Source organism: Ambystoma mexicanum, chromosome 1q (assembly GCF_040938575.1).
Source record: "Ambystoma mexicanum isolate Mex_15411 chromosome 1q, UKY_AmexF1_1, whole genome shotgun sequence".
Classification (NCBI taxonomy): domain Eukaryota; kingdom Metazoa; phylum Chordata; class Amphibia; order Caudata; family Ambystomatidae; genus Ambystoma; species Ambystoma mexicanum.
This window is the reverse complement of record NC_090922.1, coordinates 1,249,207,597-1,249,229,801: the sequence shown is the minus strand read 5'-3', so window position 1 is coordinate 1,249,229,801 and position 22,205 is coordinate 1,249,207,597.

Sequence of the window (22,205 nt, the reverse complement as noted above, 5' to 3'; positions counted from 1 at the left end):
GAGTGCCACCAAGGGCAACCGACATGGATGCTGGGTGAGGACAAGTGTCATCACATGATACAATCTTGCAGTAGCTGAATGTCATGTGAAGGGGACGTAGGGGTGGAACAATAAATACTATTGATCAATGCATGCCCTGTCAAGGCCCTGTGCATGCAGCACCTGCTTTCTCACGCCGCACATGACAAGCACCAACAGACAGGACAAGGTCCAGCAGGACTATGCAGTAGTATGACAGCAATGCATAATACCCCTACAAGTAACTTTTGTACAGATGACTACAGAAACCACAATGCATAGGGCACATATACCTACACAGCCAATACAACAGCTCAACACAGCACAATGACAATGCAACACTGCCAGACACTCATGGCATGTATACTGTAAACCTTGTATGTGAAGCCATTGTGGCAGTAATGCACAAACAACAAACAAGCACAAACACCAAAAAATACCCAGCAGGGCACTATTTGACAGCACGGCATACCCCAGGCCCAACACAGACAACATGCACATTTGAAATCCTATCACAGGCCATGTCTGGCACAACTTGCTTGTGAGCTGTGTGACAGTGTATCTCTAAGTGACAATGCACATGTACCCCATAGTATATCACACATCAATGAATAACTGGGAATGAAAACAATGCAGTACAAATGCAACATAACGGCATCAAGAGAGTGTCCAATAACATGACATGTAACATGCACTGTGATTGACATCTGTGGCCTATGCTCTTGCAGGGGACTCTGGCTACCCACAGCTCCCATGGTTGATAAAACCTGTGTGCAATCTGGGATACATCAGAACCAGACTCTGTATTGAGAAGATCTTTGGCCTGCTGAAGGCACGTTTCTGGTGCCTGGACCATACCGGAGGGGCCCTGATGTACAGGTCAGATAAGGTTGACCAGATATTGGTTGCTTGTGTCATGCTGCACAACATCTTCCTCAGGTGAAATGTCATCCTGCCTCCTGATCTGGACATGCTTCCCCCAGCAGACGATGATGCATTGTCCACAGATGCAGCATCGCCACACATTGGGCCTCATTACGAGGAGGGCGGTAAGGGGTTAACGGCGCCGATGAAGGTGCCGGAGCCGTTAACCCCTTATCACCCCATTACGAGGTCCGCTTGTGGGACCCGCTCAGGACGCCTGGTTTTACCAGACATCCTTAACGGGTCCCGCGAGCAGCCCAGCATGCTAACAACGAGCCCGTCATTAACGGGCCCGTTGTTAGCATGCTCCCCATTCCCATTGAGCCATATGGGGGCTCAAATGGGAATGCAGATGGATCGGGTATGGGTTTCCTGAATGGGGAAATACCCAGCCTTCCAAGGTCGGAATGGTCCGGTATTTCCCCATTCAGGGAACCCGGGTTTGGGGGTAGCCATGCCCTTACTACGGGCATGGCTACCTCCAAACTTGTAATGAGGCCCATTGAGTGAGATGAAGCCAGGGATGGACATTTGATGTGGCTAGAACTAATATTACTTTTCACACACACAATTTGAATATAGCACATTCACTCAAAAAGTATTGTCCTCGTAATTATTCTAGTGTGCTATTTTTTATTAACACATGTGGTGAACACCCATCCCCAACAGCCCTTCCCACCCACCTAACCAATCCTGAACATCCCTACCCACCCACATCCCCAACCCCCAACATTCCTTCCCACCCAAATTCCAACATCCCTTAGAACCCACAGCCCCAATCTGCAACAGCCCTTCCCATCCAACTCCCCAATCCCTAACACCCCTTAACACCCACCACCCATGTGCCCAGTGAAATAGTGTCATATCAAATCATGTCACTTTCAAGTCCTCTTGCCCTTGCCAGCCTATAAGCGCACTGCATTGGCCACAGTGCAAAAGGAACACCACCATGAGGTCCCCGGTAATGACCCATCCATGGGGGTGACAGAGGTGGAAGGCTCGGATTTCTGGGCCCAGATGTATTGCATGGTGAGGAGCATTCTTACATGCATGGATTTGGAACAAGCCAACATGCCTTCAGTGTGCTTCCACATCCACTGCCCCACAGATGTGATGGAAACAGTCTCCATTGACAACTGCTGGTCCAATGACCTGGCAATCCTCCTTGAGGATCCCAGTACACTCATCCAGTTTTTATATGCAGACTTTCACTGCTCCATGGCATCCAGCTTCCCCCAGATTGCAACCAGTGAATCCTGGAGCACAGGAGTAAAGGTAGGTGCGCTGCCAGCAGTGGAGGTTTCTCAGGCAGTGGAGGGCCTTGCCCTATCACCCTGAGTTGACTATGAACCTGTTGGGTGGATAATGGCATGCTGCCAGTTATCATGCATACTATTAAGTGAGCTAGCGAGACACTCATGCAACATGAAGAATGGCCATCCTACACACATTTTGCCTGATGGGCATGGTTGTTTGCAGGCCAATGAGTACAGCTAATGCAAGGCGGAAGTAGTGATGGCTGAGGGTGTACACGGCACATGCATTGGCATATTGCCTGTTGGCCTGCCAATATGGCTTGTTGTTGTGGTGGCACAGGGGGCTCACTCTGCAACATAGACTTTCACAGCACAAGTGGGCGATTCTCATGGTTCTGAAGTGGGAAAATGGAAAAACAGGCTCCCATCTTCCCCCTCTCGTGCCTGGCCTAAAGGTTCACGGCCCAAGCACCCGCCACGAGAAGAGTTTGCCCATCTACCGGACGACCAGATACCCTGGTACAGGAACATAAGGATGTGTCCATCTGCCTGCCCAGCAGCCCGCCCTGCCCATGCCGATGCCTGCGGTATGGATCAACTGGACTAAAACTATACTTCGTTAGAGATGCCATTACGACCTAGCCAACGGATAAGCACACCTGTGCCAACATACACACTGGACACTCCCGCACCAATCTACATGAAGAATATACTCAGTGCTATGACGTAGGCGACAGACATACTCACGGACGTGCATCTTTATTATTTTCCACATAGGCTCTCAAAATGCAGAAACACAAGACGCATCATGACCTCATCTAAAGAGCTTGCTTACGCTTCCTCTAAACCTAGATGCCATAATGAGAATTATAACGAAGACACGATACTGGTCATAAGACAGTATGAGACTATAACCTGAAGCGCCTGTGCACCAAACGGTTCCACCTATACACCAGACCTAAGTAGGCCGCAAGCAAGAGCTCCCGTGGACTTTAGTCAGGTTGCTGATCCTGCAGAATGAGCCTGGCGAAAGCAGACAGCCAAGGTCGTAATGTTGCAAACCCACATTCCAAAAGCAGACCATCAAGGGCACGATGTTGCAATCTCGCACGCCGTGCACCAACATCAAAGTTGCACCTGCAATTAAATCAGGCACACAGTGGAAAAACAATATTAATTGTGCAGAATTCTGCCTCAAACACGGTCCCACCTCACGTGACCAAGCCGAACCTGACGAGATGCCAAGCCCAGGAGGAAAGAGGCGTCTGGATCCCTCGTTACGAGACACAGGCAGATACACTTGAAAGGATCAATAGACATCTGCGACGGTGGGAGTATTCAGCCATCCAGCTCATGAATAAGTCTTCACATTGTCTGCATGTACCCATAGTGAAACATTGTTGCAAATTGCAGGTACACCGAGAGCTGGGAACAGTGATGGTCCCAGGCTGGGAAGCTCACGGGCGCACCAATCAGAACATGGGGCTCTTATCACTGACGACAGTAACATTAACCAATCATTAGGAGTCTTCATGTAACAATTCTCATGTATCTAATTGTAGGGACAACCCAGATATATCACCTGACTAACCCTCGTCCACTCATATTATTCTCTATACGTATGCTATACTAACCCTACCACTCGAGCAACCAATTAAGAGTGGCGATAGGTTTTTTGTTAACTTTCTAGAGTGACGCAAGTAGCGCGTCATACTACAGTAAAAAGGGCCTGCGAGCCCCACGATCTTGTGTGTGTCAGGTCAGAAGCGTATGATCCTTGACCCATCCCTGCCGTTTGTGTTTAATAAACAGCAGAGTCACCTTGCTTCTTGTGTGTGTCTCATACTCTATCTCTTTTGGGATATACGGGAGGAGTTGGGGCCTCCCTGCCCGGAGGTCTGCGGACGGCCCGGCCGACCCCGGCAGAATTTCCCCCCGACAAGTTGGAGGCACTGCTGAGATCTGTTTAAGATCGGCATTTTTATTTTTTACTTTTTCCAGGCACTCCAGGTGCGAGGAGGCCCGGCGGCGCGGCCCCCTCTGCCGTCGCCCCCTTTCTGAGGACTACAGGACCATCGCGGAACTGCGATAAGACCGGACAGCGCAATCCGGATATTGGCCCTCGGGAGCCGGTTGAGAAGTATCCCGCCCGCGGTTGGCGAGTGTCCAGACGTGGTCCAGACGGGGGGAGGTGGCGAGCCGCTCGGAGGGGTGCACGCAGTCGAGCGGCCCCGCATCAAGAGAACTTGGTGAGCATGCCACGCACAACAAACAATGTGAAATTGTGAGGGAGGGGGGAGGAATTAAATACGGGAGGAGGGAGGTGTTGCACAGGTGAACGGCGAAGGTTTTGACAGTTTAGTGTTAGAAATAGAATGAATGATAGCTGAACGAGCGCGAGAGCAGGTGGCCACGTAACGCGAGAGAAGGGGGCGGAGCACGAAAACATCACGTGCGGCCGCTCGTAGACACTGATTGGCCCAGGCCGCAAATACGTGTAAGGGTGTGTGTGTGTGTGTGGTTTCCTACGATTTGGCATTTATTGATCAATGAGTAGATGAGGATCCCTATTGTTCGAGCAAGACACTCGATAGGTAGATGACGTTTCCCTGTAGGCGGTAGCTAGTTAGTTGCCTAATACGGAAGATAATTGGCTGGTTAAGCCCTCCTGTCGAGGGGCGTATCACACGCGAGGCGACGCAGTGTACGCAGTCCGATTATATTGATTGATTTGATTACCTTGTTCCAGGAGTGACAGGAAGACAGCTGTGGGGTTAACGGGGGTAGATTGCAGGTGTATTTTGGATTTAAAGAGTATATGAAGAACTTACCAGTAGCTCTACGTGATCGGTGACGTCACCAATAGGGTTTTCATAGGATATCGCAAACACGAGGTATCCTCGTTTTGAGAGTGTTGAGGAAGAGAACTGCGGTAAGGGAGTGGAAACGGAGATAAACGGTAAACGAGTGGATAGAGGAAAGGCGAAACGGGGAACGTGGCTGCGCACGGAGAACGCCGGCCACGGCAAGTGTAGAAGGGGGAGGAGCACGTGAAAACAGGACGACTGTATAAGAACGTAATAAGGGGTACGCGGCCGCAGGACGCTGCGTACGCCTCGGCCGCAGGGGGCCGTAAGGGTGTTGTATAAAGGAAGAAAGGCAGAGGCAAATATACAAATGTAACATACTATATTTTTATAATTTTACTTAAGCGGACTATCGTAAGTCCCCAAACTTACGGGGCCAGGTAACGATATAAGGCTGTATATTATAAACTACTAGTGGGATAAACTGGTACCAGATTAAGGGAGGGTAGCGAGTGGAGCGCTACTATGTCATACGGAACAGGATCGGGTGGGTGGGGGAACACCCTCACAACGCCACTACAATACATATGCACAACACTGCCACCCCATTGGGAGAAACTGATTAAGTATAGCATAGAATGGACACAGGGGACGGATAACAAAATGCTAACACCGTGGCCGCCTAACGGTAGCTTCGATCCATATGCCCAACATTCACTATTAAATCATCTGCACAATACATATAAAGGGAAGAAGTTGGCAAACCACGTGGAGGTGTTTAACTTATGGAGGATGTTCCAGGGGTCCCGACCAGGACCAAATGGAATATTCACTATGGGGGAAATACCAGAAGAAACAGAGATTAAGGAGGAAGGAGAGGATGGGAAACAGGGGTATGAGGATCCAAAGACCACGGGAAACAGAGGTGAGGGAGGAGAAAAGAATAATAAAGCAGATGAAATAAAAAAGGAACCGAGCAATGATATACACCTAGTAACGGGAGTAAAAACAGAGGGAAGGGGGTTGTACCCTTTAAGAGAATTGGGAGAAATAGAAAGAGGACAGTTAAAGGCGGCTGAGGGATACTCGAACCCGGCATACAGCCCTCCACCATATGTGGCTCATAGGAAAATGCCAGCAGGGGAGGGGAGGACTGGAGAAGACCAGACTGTGGAAATAGGAAATGATGAATGGGTAGCTGCACAGATATTATTAAAATTACGAGGTTCATTAACAGGAGAAGAGAAGGAGGTAGTAAAGAAAACAGACGAGGATAATGCCAGGGAGAGTGAATTGAGGGGGGAAGAGCTGTTAAGACAAAAAGAAGAGATTTTGGAGGAACGATTAGCAAAATTAAGGGATGAACAGAATTAATTAATCAAGCAGCTTGAGAGGGAGGAGAGAGAGAGAGCGAGGAAAAGGAAAGAAGGTAAGAACGAATTGGAAAAAATAAGGGAACGAACTGAGGAGCAAAGGAGAGAAGCTGACAGGGTAAAAGCAGCAGCAGAAAGGGTATCAAGAGTAGTACTGCGGGAAAAGAAAAGGGAAGAAGAAGAAAAAGAAAAAGAAATGGCAATATTGAGGAGGAGGTTACTATCAGAATCAACTAAGAAATATGAAGAAGGGAGGGTGATGGAGAGTATAGTAGAAAAAGAAAGGGCGAAATGGGAAAGGAAGAAAGGGGATGAAAGAATATTAGAACAGATGAGAAGTGAAGTGATGGAGGAATTGAAAAGGAAAAGGGAGGAAAATAGTAAGGAGATGGAGGAAAGGTATGAAAGAGAAAGAGGAGATAGGGGAAGGGAGAGTGGAATATGGGGGGATGTATATAATGACACAGAAGTAGCAACAACATCAGCACAAAGGGGAGCGGTTGATAAAGGAGAAAGAAGAGAACTGGACCTAATAGATTTACAAACAGTAACGATCAAGGGGAAAAAGACCGAGTGGGGGTTGCCATTTATGAATAGCTTTTGTAGTGAGGAAGAGAGAGTGGAAAGTGAAGGGAGAAACAGTGAAAGGGAAAGCTTAGATAAACTATACATCACCCGGACCAACATAGACTCACCATGGATCAGTAGGAGAAAGGATGAGATGGAGAGAAGTGAGGAGGGAAAGAAAGGAATAGAGAAAAGACAGGCATATGAGGAGGCAACATCCCCATCCCCATCATCCCCATCACGCCCTCCCCTATCGCACCCTACATGCTCAACCACCTCACGTTCATTACGCAAAATAAAACTAGCGCCCTTCACCGACGAACGGACACCCTATACATGGCGGCTTAGAGACCTCACTAGTCACAGGCAGGAAAGAGGTATACACATGCCCACATTAAATACAGAGAAAGATGGAAGAAGGGGAAAAGATGGAGAAGGAGGTATGAGCTGGGGAAATACAAACGAAAGTGAAAATGTGGAAGAAAGGGAAGAGGAGGAAGGGTGTGAGGACTCAATATTGTGGAACAAAAAGGGTGAAACAAGACATAATTTAATGCCACTTTTAGAGAGAGGTGGGGTTAGGCCACAGTATGTTCCTTGGAAGCATACCGATAAAGAAAATATAAAATGTAGGCTCCCATCATTAAGTGGAGGTGCGGGTAAATGGATATATGAAATGGAAAAACACACCGCAGGACAGAAGCTAGCAGTAGGAGATGTAAAGGGCCTTTTAATATCAATATTAGGGGATAGAGCGGATGACATATGGAAAAGAGCGGGATTTCATGGGGTAACAATAACAAATACCTCGCATGATGGGGCACCGTTCGCAAATTGCAGACATGCACTATGGCAGGCATTGAGGGTACAGTACCCAGACACATCAGATATAGGAGCAATTACATCCCGCAAGATGCATGAGAACGAAGATCCTGTTGATTATATCCAGGGAATCCAAGAGAAGTGGCGCATGGAAACTAGAGAACAATGGGATAAAACACCAGCAATATTTTACCATATACTGGTACAAGGGCTCCCAGAAGGAGTTCAGAAACAACTAAAGAAAATAGTGGGAATGGAAGCAAAACCATGGCCCGAAATACAACTGACTATAGTGCATCATTGTAGGACATGGCAAGGGAAAATGAAACAAAAGGAAGAGGACAGGAAAACGGAAGAGGCTAAATTAGTACAGAAAAAGCTTACTAAATACACAATGGAAGGGGCACTAATAACTACACCTACAACAATGACCCAAAGCCCCACACAAGTAGTGGCTGCACAAGATTCCTCCCAAACACCACCTTCACAGACTACAACACAGCAGGTGCCGCAACTCCAACCATACACGCCAAACATGGGAGGAGGATACCCAATGCAAGGAGCTGGATATTACAATTATAACAGGGGGAGAGGAGGAATTATGAGAGGGAGAGGGTACGGGTATGGTACCCAACCGCAGGTGGGAGGATTTAGAAACTCCTACCCCAGAGGGCAACCAGTATACCAGGACAACACAGGGAGCTTTCCATGGCAGAATAGGGAACCACCGGTGTGTTGGAGCTGTGGACTATTGGGGCACATGTCACGCACGTGTAGAGTTAGACCAGGAACACCATCATGGAGTGATCAGGGACAACCACGGCCCGCACCGGTACAGCAGGGCATACCACAACAGCAAATGTTGCCACAAGGAAATGAACAACAACAACCATTAACACAACAACAGCCCCAAACACTGCCACAACAACAGGTAGCGATGACACAACAACCACAAATACCACAAACGCAACTGGGTAGGGTGACGGTTTTGGGACACAACCCTTATACCGGGAATGGCCAGTCGTTGTACCCCCAATAGGACAGCCCACAGACGGCCTTGGTGTGTCCCATCCTGTCAGTAACACCTAATAGTGCGGAGGAACCACGCATAGAGGTAACGATAGGTGACAAAAAATTATCATTCCTTGTTGACACCGGGGCGACCCGGTCCTGCATAAGGGAAGGTAAATTTAAGATGTCAGGCGAGACCATGAACACCCAAGGATTCTCTGGGGCTAGAGGGTTGGTTCCCTTTACTGATAACATTCCCTTATCTATTGGAGATTACGATCTGTCAGTTCCACTTTTATATTATAGTGCCTCACCAGTAAATATACTGGGGAGAGATATAATGAACAGGTTGAATATGACGATCTCCTTTACTGAAGACGGCATAATTTGCTCTACTCCAGGGATTAACATGCTCACAGCACGACAAATTATGCAGGCATATTGTGGACAGACAGCGATTAGGGCGGAGCAAGTAGATGGTGAATTGTTCCAGTATGGAACGGACATGGCAAATGCATGGATGCCAGGCATAGGAGGGAAAATATGGAGAAGGCCAGCAGCCTATCTGTTTAGACCAGAAACACCTGTTAATGAGCCAGAAGGGAAGGTGGTTTCAATGGATATTGAGAGCATTATTGCAACAGCTGATTATATTGCTGTACATGCCCAAGACAGAGAAGGAAGAGCATGGAGGGCAGTGATAGCATTAGCAGAAGCATGTAGGCTCACCCAGGTGTCAGATGAGGAGCTGTTTTCAGATGAAAAGGAGGAAGGTGAAATGGTGTTTATGATGAGTGTGGAAATATGGCTAAGAGTGGCCTACAAACAAGTAGCACAGAAAATTGCAATGGCACTTGAGGCACCCGCATGCACCCCGGTCCCTTTCTTTAAGGACGATATGTCAAAGGTACCCAAATCATTGTGGACTACCGGCCCCTATGACGTGGGCTGCATAAAAAGTATAGGGGGAGTAAAAATAAAGTTGAATAAAGGTGCAATACTCCCCAGAGTAAAACAGTACCCACTATCAAAAGAGGCAGATGAGGGCATATATGAAACCATTACGGCCCTTATAAATAATGGTATACTGGTCCCCTCAGAATCACCATGTAATACGGCTGTGTACCCAGTGCTCAAGGCTAAAGGGGGGTCTTGGCGCTTTATACAGGATCTCAGGCCCTTGAATAACATAGTAGAAGCGGAATATCCCGTAGCTGCTAACCCGGCCACAATATTGTGTGGCATTCCAGCAGAAGCATCACGATTTACAGTGATCGACCTTAAAAATGCTTTTCTCTCAATACCATTACACCCAGACTCACAAGATCTGATGAGCTTCACTTACAGAAACGCTAAGTGGAAGCACACCAGATTACCACAAGGGTATTGTGAATCACCTTCAATTTTCAACAGAGTGATACATATGGATTTGGGTAACATTGAAGTGGAAAGCACGGTGTTGCAGTATGTGGATGACATAATAATTTGCAGCAAAAACGAAATAACATGCAGAGAGGACTCCTTAAAAATGTTGACAATATTTGCTGACAAAGGTTACAAGGTAGACATGGAAAAGATACAGTATTGTCAAGAACAGGTACTTTACATTGGCCAGCTTATATCGCAACATGGAAGAAAGATCGCACCACAAAGAGCACAAGCTATTTCGACCACTCCAAAGCCACAAACTGTAAGGGAGCTGCAGCAGTTCCTGGGGCTCTGCAACTACTGTAGAGCTTGGGTATTTGATTACAGTTCATACATAGGACCCCTGCTTGAGGCGTTACGGGAAGCTAATAAAGGGGAGAAAAAACTGGGGTGGACGATGGAAATGAAAGAAGCTTTTGACGAATTAAAAGATGTGATATCAACTGCTCCGGTACTGCCATCCCCAGACTATGAACGGCAATTTTTTATATTTTCACATTGCGACTCAGCAGTAATGAAAGCAGTGTTGGCTCAAAAAACAAGCATGGGCTACAAACCCGTAGCATTTTACAGTGGCCACTTAGATCCTGTAATGTTAGGCCACTTCCCCTGCGAACAAGGTCTCGCCGCAGCTGCTTTCGCGGTGGAAAAAGCATCAGCAATCACCATGGGGTGCCCGACTACACTATTTGTGGAACTTGCACTTTTTGCGATATTAAATAAACCTAAATCCACCCTAACCAGGCAAAGAGCATCAGGTTATGAGATCATTCTATCCAGAGCCGAACTATCAATTGTCAGATGTAGCACGGTTAACCCTGCAAGGTTCCTAGCAGAAGTAATTGAGGAGGGAGACTATGCCCATGACTGTACACAAACAATTGAAATGTACTCATGTACTAGAAAAGTTGAGGAAAACGCACTAGAGGGGGTTGAGCTCTTATTTATTGATGGGTCATCAACTATCGATCAGAGGGATGGTGTGAGGAGGACTGGGGCAGCAGTGGTGAGAATGATGGAGGTACCGGTGTGTGTGGCAGTGAAATGTGTACAATTACCACAGCATTACTCCGCTCAAGCAGCTGAACTGGTCGCACTGATCTTGGCGTTGAAGGAAAGCTTTGACAAACGAGTGACCATATATTCCGACAGCGCATATGTTACATCAACTTTCCACTCAGGGTTGTCAAAATGGAGAAGAAGAGGGTTTAGGAGAGCTGATGGCACTCCAGTGCAACATGCCCTCTTATTGGCTGAACTAATTGAAGTAATCAATGACCCCCAAGAATTAGCTTTAGTAAAATGCACCGCACACACCAATGGTGAGGACCACGTCTCGAAGGGTAACGCAGCAGCAGACGCACATGCGAAGTATGCTGCATACTTTGGTGAGATATGGAACCCCCCAGAGTCACAGAGAGGGAGAGGGAGGGGAATAGCTAAGGAGATGCTGATAAGAGAGGGGTACACCCATCTCCCAGCCACACAAATTATGGAATTACAAGCGGCTGCACCAATGGCCGAAAAAGAAATATGGGTAAAAAGAGGGTGTACAATGTCACCAACCGACGCACTATGGCGCAAGGGTGGCACTGGAAAGGTTGTAATACCATTGGCACTGCCCTGAACCAACTACATCATCCAGCCCACACAGGCAAGGAAGTAATTGCAGCACGAATTAGGGAAGACTGGTTCTGCCCCGAGTTAAATTCGCATGTGTCGAATTATATCAGTAATTGTCTCACATGTCAACAGTTTACGGCCAGCCACACTCTAAAGGTGATAAGAGGTACTATACCCCGGCCAGAGGGACCTTTCCGGCATCTCCATATTGACTATGTTGATATGATCAATATATGTCAAGGAAATAGGTATATGATTGTAGTAGTATGCCCATTCTCTAGGTGGATTGAGGCAGGGCCCTGTTCACACCCAGATGCATTTAGAGCAGCCAAGTTCCTAGTGAGGGAGGTCTTCCCCAGGTGGGGAGTGTGCGAGGTGTTAAGGTCAGACAACGGCCCACACTACGCAAACGAAATGTTTCAGCACATTACATCACTGCTGAACATTCAACATAAATTTGCATGTGCATACCACCCACAGGCCAACGGTGTATGCGAACGCCTGAATGGCCTATTAAAGGAGGCAATTGCAAAGATACAGCGAACAACAAAAAGGAATTGGTTATATTGTCTTCCATTAGCCTTATTTGAGCTAAGGAATAGGCCAGGGTCCGACCACCACCTCACTCCCCATGAGGTGGTTACCGGACGTCAAATGCGCCTTCCCCTAACGACAACGTCAAGAGCATTTACTGACCACGAAAGTACTGCAAGTGTTCTGGGTGATGAAATGTACCAATATGTGTCTTCTTTGATTACTAGTGTAGTGTCTGTGTCTCAACACCTCGAGCGCACACGGGGCGGGTCTAATAGAAGCCAACAAGAAAACGCGGATAAAGAACTGGAAAAGGAAGGACTGTGTAAGGTTGCTAAAGGTGACCACGTACTACTTTGCAACTTCAATAGGAAATGGAATGACCCACGCTTTACGGGTCCCCATCTGGTAGAGGAGGTATCAACAAGAGCAGTAAAGTTACAGGACAAGCGTGCCTGGAACCACCTACACGACGTAAAGATCTACAGACAACAGACCCGCCCCAGCGCCATCGACAGGTCCATTGAGAGAACAGCAACAACATCGACAAAGTTCTACCACAGCCAGCGGCCCAAGTATTCCCATACCGTGTAACTCCCCAGACTCCCCAGAGACAATAACTGAAGAAGAAAGGGGTCATCCCCATACAGCCCACCCCATGATCACACACTCAAGAGTAAAAGCCACGCCCACCAGTTGAACCCAAAACCCCCCCCTGCCCACCATCCACTGACCCCTGTACCCATTACAGTAGTAACTGAACTAAAGAACATTGTCTTGCACAATTACACATGTAAACACGTGAATGCTCTCTTTTCTTTTCTCTCGCACATGCAGGAACCGCGTATTATTGTATTGCTAAGAAAAGTAGATAACTAACAAATTCACTGCCCAGGAGTAGATGGTACCCTCAGACGATAATTACCCAGAAGAATTGTCACACCAATTTGTATATGAAATAAAAAGGCCAACGTACCTGAAAAGGAAAAGGGTACGTGTCTACTACACAGCGTTCCTTTTGGCCATAGAATATTCGATGCCCCACCTCCACCCATACTTGCCTGCCCTAAGGGATAGATCGCTTAGTGTAGCGTTGGAACAGCTCTTCGCCTGGGCACTGAATGACTACTTGATAGGGAGAGCTTAAATAACAACAACTAACATTTAATAACCAGCATATTGAGAATTTTCAGGCGGGCAACTATAACGTCGCAAGAATACGCTGCCGGACTGCAGCAAGGTAAGAGCAAAAATGCCGGTGAAATTAGCGTATGTAATAAAAGTAATAGGGATTTTGGTAATCACCGGGTTCGTAGCTGCCTCTGTATGGCAGTACAGCTGTGCTATCAATATTGTTGCTGTACCCAAAACTAACACACCCCCATCCCCAGCTGAAACAGGTGTTACGTCAGGTGATATTAGTAAAATTGCGCACAAGCAAAATAGAGTCCAACGCAGCACATACTCAGATAATAAAGGTATTGACAATTATATACAAGATTCAGCACACGTCTCGAACAACATATGGTATCAACACATGACCCGCATTGGTAAGCAGACAACAGAAGACAGCTGCTACGTTTGCTCCTTAATACCATACGCCATGAGCGCTTCTCGAACATTTGTTGCCACAGAAATAGACGAAAAAACAGCACGATGCATAATATACTTGGCACTGTTCCAAACGAAAGGAAGATTTCAAGGGACAGTGGTGCATATGACGTGGAAAACACGAGACTCATACCCATATGAAAACAATTTCCTCAAGACTTATTTGAGTTACCACAAGAGCAGTTTACATGCTGAAGCATTCAGATACATAACAAGTGGTCCTGCAAAAGGAGAAACACAGAAAGTAACACTGCAATATTTATCATGTGATTGGTACGCCACTAAAGTTCCTGGTAAACTAGGATGCTGGGAGAGGCCACTGGTGACGATTACGGGGTAAGTATACCTGGACAACAAATGGGAGATAGGAGTGGTTGGCAGCAACATGGTAACAAAAGAAACTATTTCAACTATCGATGCACACAATCACAGATGTTGGACGACTAGGATCAAATACGTGCCTATGCTCACATGGATAGAAACGGATGAAGACCCGATAACAATACTGCTGCTGACTGCGCCCAAAGTATGCTATCAACATAAAGGAGAGGTGGACGTAGGATACAACACCAATTGTGGAAGCGTGATGGAGTTACCTGAGGGGGGAGCAGGAACAGCAGTGATAATGGACCATTACTGGGCCTGTGGAGAAAAGGCATATCAAACACTGCCCCCTCTGTGGAATGGTCTATGTACGATGGTGCATGTCAATGTACCATCACTTGTGGTACCCCAGAAACATGTGAATGTGGCGAACTTTCCCAAGATGGATGAAGGGGACAAGAGAAATAAGAGATCTGCACCACCTCAGGAGGAGCCAGGGAACAGGACCAGCAGTAATGATACTGTCCTAAATAGACGGAAAAGACAAGGAGAACCTCTGACAGGAAATTACCTATGGGGAAGGTCGGAAACGGCACTGACTTCAATCCCGCCAGAACACAGACTATTCAGCAGAGCAGCAATGTTCTTCTCCTGAATAATCCATCCGGGACTACAGGCTTACGCAAACGCAAAATGGCTCCAGATAACTAGATGGGAACTTATGATGACCATCAATTCTACAGTAAACGGATTCAACGCGATAAAAGAGGAGCTGCGAGCAATAAGGATGGTAGCATTGCAGAACAGATATGTATTGGACCTCCTCACTGCCATGGAAGGAGGAGTTTGCGCAAAGATAGGACAATCATGCTGCACATTCATACCTGCCAACGATGCTGACAACGGTACACTGACAGAAGCAGTTTCACAATTGGCCCAGTTACACTCCAAAATGGTGGATGAAAGTAAAGGTGTGAAAAAGGATGAGAGCTGGTTTTCGCTATTATGGTCATGGATGCCATCTTGGCTGTCAGACGGACTGAAAATTATAGTTGGTTGTATTATTTTGGCTGGAGCTACACTGATCTTAATAATATTTTGGAAAGCCCGGAAAGCACGCACCACTGACGAGTTGCTCGAAATGGTTGGTATGCACCCACTGATGCCAGCAGACGACGGCCAACACACAGGCATAATAATACAAGAGAGAGAGAGAAATTGCACAACCAGATCATCACCAACCACCTGGACCCACCATCGGTGAAGGTCGAGAACCCAAGAAACCCCAGGAGTTACATAGGGAAATGGGTATACTGTACTCCTGGAGGAACCTGTAAATGTATTGGTCATTTGAAGATCATGTTAACCATTATGGACATTTAGGAGGAATAACTAAAGTGTGGAGAGTAAGAGGAGATAACGAAAAGGATATGTTTGTGGTCGACAAGTCGACCAGAGGGGGGACTGAAGTGGGAAAATGGAAAAACAGGCTCCCATCTTCCCCCTCTCGTGCCTGGCCTAAAGGTTCACGGCCCAAGCACCCGCCACGAGAAGAGTTTGCCCATCTACCGGACGACCAGATACCCTGGTACAGGAACATAAGGATGTGTCCATCTGCCTGCCCAGCAGCCCGCCCTGCCCATGCCGATGCCTGCGGTATGGATCAACTGGACTAAAACTATACTTCGTTAGAGATGCCATGACGACCTAGCCAACGGATAAGCACACCTGTGCCAACATACACACTGGACACTCCCGCACCAATCTACATGAAGAATATACTCAGTGCTATGACGTAGGCGACAGACATACTCACAGACGTGCATCTTTATTATTTTCCACATAGGCTCTCAAAATGCAGAAACGCAAGACGCATCATGACCTCATCTAAAGAGCTTGCTTACGCTTCCTCTAAATCTAGATGCCATAATGAGAATTATAACGAAGACATGATACTGGTCATAAAACAGTATGAGACTATAACCTGAAGCGCCTGTGCACCAAACGGTTCCACCTATACACCAGACCTAAGTAGGCCGCAAGCAAGAGCTCCCGTGGACTTTAACAGAACAAGAGTCAGGTTGCTGATCCTGCAGAATGAGCCTGGCGAAAGCAGACAGCCAAGGTCGTAATGTTGCAAACCCACATTCCAAAAGCAGACCATCAAGAGCACGATATTGCAATCTCGCACGCCGTGCACCAACATCAAAGTTGCACCTGCAATTAAATCAGGCACACAGTGGAAAAACAATATTAATTGTGCAGAATTCTGCCTCAAACACGGTCCCACCTCACGTGACCAAGCCGAACCTGACGAGATGCCAAGCCCAGGAGGAAAGAGGCGTCTGGATCCCTCGTTACGAGACACAGGCAGATACACTTGAAAGGATCAATAGACATCTGCGACGGTGGGAGTATTCAGCCATCCAGCTCATGAATAAGTCTTCACATTGTCTGCATGTACCCATAGTGAAACATTGTTGCAAATTGCAGGTACACCGAGAGCTGGGAACAGTGATGGTCCCAGGCTGGGAAGCTCACGGGCGCACCAATCAGAACATGGGGCTCTTATCACTGACGACAGTAACGTTAACCAATCATTAGGAGTCTTCATGTAACAATTCTCATGTATCTAATTGTAGGGACAACCCAGATATATCACCTGACTAACCCTCGTCCACTCATATTATTCTCTATACGTATGCTATACTAACCCTACCACTCGAGCAACCAATTAAGAGTGGCGATAGGTTTTTTGTTAACTTTCTAGAGTGACGCAAGTAGCGCGTCATACTACAGTACAAAGGGCCTGCGAGCCCCACGATCTTGTGTGTGTCAGGTCAGACGCGTATGATCCTTGACCCATCCTTGCCGTTTGTGTTTAATAAACAGCAGAGTCACCTTGCTTCTTGTGTGTGTCTCATACTCTATCTCTTTTGGGATATACGGGAGGAGTTGGGGCCTCCCTGCCCGGAGGTCTGCGGACGGCCCGGCCGACCCCGGCAGAATTTCCCCCCGACAGTTCCATGGCTTCACATGCACATTTCCCCTATGGTGCATGTGTATTACAACAGTATCTCACCTTCCTTTTCACATGCATGTAGTCTCTTTGCCTTTGTGCAGATTGCCTTGTGGTTGCCCATTCCCCTGACCATTGGGCTCATCTATAATGGGGGACACATATTCTTTTGGCCAGTGCAATCAAATGGGAGTGGCAACGTAAAGACACACCTGCATCACATAGGCTGCTTCCTCCCACTCTGGCACTGCCAATCACCTCTATCCCATCCATGTGGAGGATTTAGCTGTCCTTTTCCTCCCATGGAGTCTGGGCAAGTGGTTCTACGGGTCCACCTCTTGTGACGGATGTCTCAGGCCTGTGCTTGCTGATGAGGCTAAAGACCCTGGCCTTCAGTTAGTTCAACCATTTACAGCAATCTTCGCTGTCCCAAGGGACAATGCCCACTGCCAAGACTTTGTCCCATATGCTTGCCCAGATGGCAGCCTTCCTTTGCCCACAGGTCCTCAGCTGTCTGGTTCCAAACAGCTCATTCACAAGACAGACAACCTCATCTACCAGCACCTGTAATTTCCCCCTCACTAAATGTGTGCTTTCACAGTCCCATGTTGGGCACCTTGCCTTTCCTCTTCTCCTGGGACATGTTCCTCATGACTGGTGTCTTTGGATGGCACCAGGAAATGGGAGATTCAGGATTAATTAAAGATGGCTGCCAGCAAGCATCCCATTCCAGCGATGATGATATTTGCATCGCCAGTAATTCCGCCGGTGTAATCATGTTTGAGTTGGGCGGTGGTAACTGTAATTCCATTAATGCCGGGTGTAATTACCATCCAAAACTCATTTACAGTGGTATTTCTGCTGGACGGAAATACCGTTACCAGCAATGGTGTATGCGCACTCCCGACTAATTATAATCCAGCAGTAATTGTGCCAGACACCATGGCGGTAACAGTAATTTCACACAGCAGACTTATCGCCCTATTATCGTCCAACTTGTCCTTAATCTTTAAAAAAAAAATGTGTGCCAAATTCACAAAACATTATGCAAATAAACAATGCGTAGAAGACGGACGCTTTTTTTGTTGCATTACTTTGGGAAGTGTGCAGTTCACCTAGTTCATAAATGTGGCCTGTACATTTCCAGCTGGCTGTAGTGCAGCACAAATGATGCACTGGCCCGCCCCATTGCATGAGTGCTAGAAACATGTATGGTGCTACCTGAACCCAAAGGCCTCTTAGTGTAGATCTATATTATGACTTTTTCCCCAGATACCGATCTCGTTACATTGCAATCCTTCCTGACTAAATTGTATTCCTTAAAGCAATGCCAGAGCCTACATCATGAGTGCTTGACATGTGACTAACTCTGACACAGCCCTATTGGCCTTTCTCCATAAGTGATTATATCTATTTTGCATGTTTCTATGCAGAGAAATATCATCTGATCTAACGACGCCCGCCATGCCAATACCACCCCAAAATTATGTGACAAGAAAAGGCTGTTTTTTATTGGAATATTCTATTATATTTAAAGTAATACATCAAAATTAAAGGTGGTCCCCTAACTTTATACTGGGGAAATAACACACAATATTCCAAAGAAGTTCATGCAACTTGCCTACAAAAAATAAGGAAACCCACCTGCCCACAATTGTCTTGCTAATAATAAGCTAAAAATAAACACAAACATCTATTATTATCAAATCAAATCTGAATAACAAGTTTAGACAAACTATAGGTAATCATTTCGGCATTGAATTTCAATATATATTTCACTTCATTTTCACATCGACAAGTCTTGGCATCAGAGAACATTTTATTACATGTATTTGATTTGATTTTGTCCAACACCTTCGACAAATATTTGTATCAGAGACAAAAAATGTGATTCACACACAGATTTCTCATTCTAGCGATAATTCTACTCTAAAAGTATGGTACTGCTGGTTTCTATTATGGCCAGGTGAATAAAATACAAAGTGGCCGATGCTGAGCTGTGGCAAAGACTGGAGTGCAAAGCTGACATTCTTTCCTCCAGTTTCCAGCACCACCATTCTTAAGAGGGTGGAAGGGTTGGTGGGGAGCTATCATGCATTCCAGCTGTAAAAGTCATAAAACCTTTAATTGTGGGAGCAACGTGTGCACTAGTGTCTCTACGAGGATTTCTAAAAGGTCTGCCACTTTTCTTATTTATTAAAGTCGTATTCAGCCTCCAGTTAATTAGAAAAATGGTGTTGTCATCCAGGGATAAGTGTATCATTTTAAAGGAAAAACGTGTGTACAAATGTTAAAGACACAACACGTGTGCTGAATTTTAACTCCTTATTTTGTTTGCGCTTATGCCGAAACTATTGCATTGGAGTAGAGCTTTACCAACTGATTTTACTTAATTGCAGTCGTAAACCCACTACTGGTGTAATAAAAATGTTTTACCAGGCCCGGCTTCAGCCACTTCATTTAAAAGCACGCTGCTTGTCCTTCACTGAAATCCTGTTAAAAACAAGCATTGGCAAAGTCAACAGTTTTGGCTTGTATAAGTATTAAGCTTTTTCCAGGCACTGTTATTAGATGCCCTTGCACCATTTTGCAACTGCTACCATCAATGGCCAGTTCAATGCCTATACAAAAGTCCAAACTGTTGGCATTGCCAATGCTTTTTTAACATGTAAAGGAGAATTCCCTCAGAGTGTTTGCCCACATGTAGTGCTGTAAATCAGGCTTTGATGCCCTGTCACAACATTCTTAGTTGAACAGAATATTGTGCTTTTAAGAAAAGTGTTGCTCCACATGGAACAATGTTTTTATGCACCTCAGAATCCAGGCCAGAGTGTGGTATGTGTGGTGTGGTATGTTGGTTCATTGGTATGTTGATATGTTGGTATGTTGGTCTATTTAGTGTATTGGTTTAGATTTAGTATAGAATCTTGTACAAATTATAGGCTCATATGAAATGTTACAAATGCATGGCAATATCATTTTGAGATATCAAGATCCGACAGAAAGCGCGCACTAACTTGGAACAGGCTAAGAAAGCCTATAAAAGACAAGCTTACAAACACAGACAGGAGAGTCCGCCATATAAAGCAGGGGACAGGGTGTGGTTATCAACCAGAAACCTCTCCATAGTGGGATCTCGTAAATTTATGCCTAGATTTATTGGACCTTATGAAATCATTGCATGCGTGTCATCAACAGCTATGAAATTGCGTTTGCCAAAAACTCTACATATACACCCGGTATTCCATGTTTCTTTGCTTAAACCCGCAGCTCCAGGGACAATTACGAAGAAACCTCCGGCCCTAGTGAAAGATGGAAACATGGAATACAAAGTTAAACGCATTGTGGATTCCAAAAGAAGTTACCGACAACTATGGTATTTAATTAATTGGACAGGATACGGTCCTGAGGATTGTTCTTAGGAACCAGCTAGAGATGTCCATGTTCCCAGGTTAGTGTAACAATTTCATTTACGCAATCCGGGTAAACCGGGTCCTGGCAGGAGCCCTGGAAGAGGAGGTAATGTCAGGAATCAGGGTTGGCAAAGTGTTGAAATACGCCTATTGAGACTTCGATCTGTCTGAGAATTGAACAGGAATGAAAGATCTTTAGCTGGTCTATAGGGTCCCAGAGTTCCCTTTCAGTATTTTTTATCTTATAGGCAATCAGAGATATCCTATCTATAATTTCAATGGTTCTTCTCCACAAAGTTTGAAACTTCCACTCCTTAGATTGGTTGCTTTGGAAATTATAGAGACAGACTTGGTCACCTAATTCATATTTCTGTTTCCAGGTTTTTAAGTTATAAAATGTATGCATACTTGCTACAGGCTCTTATAGGTTTTGTGGAGCCTGGGCGAATGCATGTTGGAGGTGTTTGTGAAGATTTTTTACATACTCATGAGTAGTAGAGACACACTTAAAAATCTGTTGCTGTATTCAGTATAAACAATTTTGAGGGAATACAGTTTTCTACGAGTCATGAGTTAAAATGTGGACATTCGAGTAGCTGAAGTATGGGTAGATCTCAAAGATATCAGGACTAGTGGTAAACCCAAGTCCCAACTGAATCCAGAATCCAGCACAAACTTCATTAGAGTTCCCACAGTTCTCTAGTTATTTACCTCTGCCCCTCCCCAAGATGCTGGGTGGTAGGCTATATGTAACTTTTCACTCTTAGTAATCACCTCACTGGTAGATTGACTACCTTATAGGACTACCATTTTGGGCCTTCAAGAAATTCAATCCATTTGATAAAAAGGCAAGTAATGGAAAACATATATGTGTTGTCGCTGGTAGACCAAATCACTGGTCCAATAAAATCTATCTGGAGAACAAACCATGGTAATGGCATTCCTCTTTTTTGTAGAGGAAACCACTGATTGGGACAACTCAGTTGGAACTGAGCACAGACACCCCTGTTAATACATATTTATATCTTGACCCATGTGTGGCAAATATGCAACCTCATGTAGCATCTCCATTGTATTTTTTTTAAACTCCTACCGTTGATGCGTCATGGGCATGATGTAACATTATGCCTCAGTAATACCTGTTTATTATTATAACCAGATTGGGGTTTCCTAACCAAATTTCCATCTTGTATTTCAAATGTTTGCTGAAACTTTGTTAAGACTCAAAGACCTTCCTTTCCATGGTAAGCCTGTTCAGATAAGGGAAAGAGTGTTGGCTCTTGTACATATTTTTAAAAAAATGGCAATAGTTCTTTAGGAGCAGCGAGCAGTAAATAAATCAAAATCTAGCGCATCTCTTCTCCATTGAAGAATGAAAATGTCACTTTCAGTTTGAGTTTGTTATCTATTCCCTGCTGTTGTTTTTAATTCTCTGAGGAGCTGTTTCATATCAATACATTCTCAATGGAGAGCAC